Source organism: Megalobrama amblycephala, linkage group LG16 (assembly GCF_018812025.1).
Source record: "Megalobrama amblycephala isolate DHTTF-2021 linkage group LG16, ASM1881202v1, whole genome shotgun sequence".
Classification (NCBI taxonomy): domain Eukaryota; kingdom Metazoa; phylum Chordata; class Actinopteri; order Cypriniformes; family Xenocyprididae; genus Megalobrama; species Megalobrama amblycephala.
In genome coordinates, this window is record NC_063059.1 from 25,758,076 (window position 1) to 25,761,138 (window position 3,063).

The following is a 3,063-nucleotide window of genomic DNA, read 5'->3' on the forward strand; positions in this document are numbered from 1 at the left end:
TAACTGCCCGCCTTTGTTTTTGAAATCTCGTAAAAAAAAAGCAAAGTAACTAAACTGGCCGTCTTTTGAAAGTTCATGACAGAACAAAATCCCACCACCACTGAGACTACGTACCCTAAATAAAACGGACATCAGTGAAATTTAATGATATAATGAAACTGACTGCCTTTGTTTTCAAATTCTGGTAAGAGAGAGCAAAGTAACCAAACTGGCCGACTTTTGAAAGTGCATTACACAACAAAATCCCACCACCACTGAGATTGTGTAACCTAAAAAAAACAACCATCAGTTAAACATAGAGACAGAACAAAACCGACCGCCTTTGTCTTTGAAATCTCGTGAAAAAAGCAAAGTAACCAAACCGGCCGTCTTTTGAAAGTTCATGACAGAACAAAATCCCACCACCACTGAGATAGCACTTCCTAAGAAAAACGGCCATCAGTCAAATCTAAAGACAGAACAAAACCGACCGCCTTTGTCTTCAAAATCTCATAAGAGAGCAAAGTAACCAAACCGGCTGTCTTTTGAAAGTTCATAACACAACAAAATCCCACCACCACTGAGATTGCGTAACCTAAAAAAAACAACCATCAGTGAAATCTCATGATATAACGAAACTGACTGCCTTTGTCTTCAAATTCTGGTAAGAGAGAGCAAAGTAACCAAACCAGACATCTTTTGAAAGTTCATAACACAACAAAATCCCACTACCACTGATATCACGTAACCTAAGAAAACCAGCCATCAGTTAAATCTAGAGACAGAACAAAACCATCTGCCTTTGTCTTCGAAATCTCATTTAAAAAAAGCAAACTAACCAAATGGGCCCTCTTTTAACAGTTCATGACAGAACAAAATCCCACCACCACTGAGATAGCATGTCCTAATAAAACTGGCCATCAGTGATCTCGAGAGACAAAACAAATCCAACTGCCTTTGTCTTCGAAATTTCGTAAAAAAACCAAACTAACCAAGCCGGCTGTCTTTTGAAAGTTCATGACAGAACAAAATCCCACCACCCCTGAGATAACATGTCCTAAGAAAACCGGCCATCAGTGAAATCAAAATGCAGAACAAAGTTGTCCCCTTTTGTCTTCAAAAACTCGTAAGAGAACTAAGTAACCAAACTGGCCATCTTTTGAAAGTTCATAACGCAACAAAATCCCACCACCACTGAGATTGCGTAACCTAAAAAAAACAACCATCAGTGAAATCTCATGATATAACGAAACTGACTGCCTTTGTCTTCAAATTCTGGTAAGAGAGAGCAAAGTAACCAAACCAGACATCTTTTGAAAGTTTATAACACAACAAAATCCCACTACCACTGATATCACTATCAGTGATATACCACTACCACTGATATCACGTAACCTAAGAAAACCAGCCATCAGTTAAATCTAGAGACAGAAAAAAATTGACCGCTTTTGTCTTCGAAATCTCGTAAGAGAGCAAAGTAACCAAATCGGCCGCCTTTTGAAAGTTCATGAAAGAACAAATTCCCACCACCACTGAGATCACGTAACCTAAGAAAACTGGCCATAAGTGATCTCAAGAGACAGAACAAAACCGACCGCCTTTGTCTTCGAAATCTCGTAAAAAATCCAAAATAACCAAACTGGCCATCTTTTGAAAGTTTATGACAGAACAAAATCCCATCCCCACTGAGATTGCATGTCCTAAGAAAACCTGCCATTAGTGAAATCAAAATACAGAACAAAGTTGTTTGTTTTTGTCTTCGAAATCTCATAAGAGAACAAAGTAACCAAACCGACCATCTTTTGAAAGTTCGTAACGCAACAAAATCCCACCACCGCTAAGATTGTGTGTTCTAAAAAAAACGGCCATCAGTGAAATCAAAATACAGAACAAAATTGTCCCCTTTTGTCTTCGAAATCTCGTAAGAGAACTAAGTAACCAAAGTGACCATCTTTTGATAATTCATAACACAACAAAATCCCACCACTACTAAGATTGCGTAACTTAAAAAATTTGGACAACAGTGAAATCTCGTGATATAAGAAAACCGGCCGCCTTTGTCTTCAAAATCTCATAAAAAAGCAAAGTAACCAAACTGGCTGTGTTTTGAAAGTTTGTGACAGAACAAAATCCCACCACCACTGAGATTGCGTAACCTAAGAAAACCGGCCATCGTTTAAATCTAGAGACCGAACAAAACCGTCCGCCTTTGATTTCGAAATCTCGTAAGAGAGCAAAATAACCAAACCGGCTGTCATTTGAAAGTTCATAACACAACAAAATCCCACCACCACTGAGATTGCGTAACATAAAAAAAAGGCCATCAGTGAAATCTCATGATATAACGAAACTGACTCGTAAAAGAGCTAAGTAACCAAACCGGCTGCCTTTTGAAAGTTCATGACAGAACAAAATCCCACCACCACTGAGATCACATAACCTAAGAAAACCAGGCATCAGTTAAATCTAGAGACAGATAAAAACTGTTTGCATTTGTCTTCGAAATCTCATAAAAAAAGCAAACTAACCAAACTGGCCGTCTTTTGAAAGTTCATGACAGAACAAAATCCCACCACCACTGAGATAGTATGTCCTAAGAAAACCGGTTTTGTCTTCGAAATCTTGTAAGAGAGTGAAGTAACCACACTGGCCGACTTTAGAAAGTTCATGACAGAACAAAATCCCACCACCACTGAGATAGCATGTCCTAAGAAAACCGTGTTTGTCTTCGAAATCTCATAAAAAAAGCAAACTAACCAACCTGGCTGTCTTTTGACAGTTCATGACAGAACAAAATCCCACCACCACTGAGATAGCACTTCTTAAGAAAACTGGCCATCAGTAACATCTAGAGACAGAACAAAACCAACCGCCTTTGTCTTCAAAATCTCATATGAGAGCAAAGTAACCAAACCGGCTGTCTTTTGAAAGTTCATAACACAACAAAATCCCATCACCACCACTGAGATTGCGTAACCTAAAAAAAGCAACCATCAGTGAAATCTCATGATATAACGAAACTGACTTGTGAGAGAGCTAAGTAACCAAACCGGCCGTCTTTCGAAAGTTCATGACAGAACACCA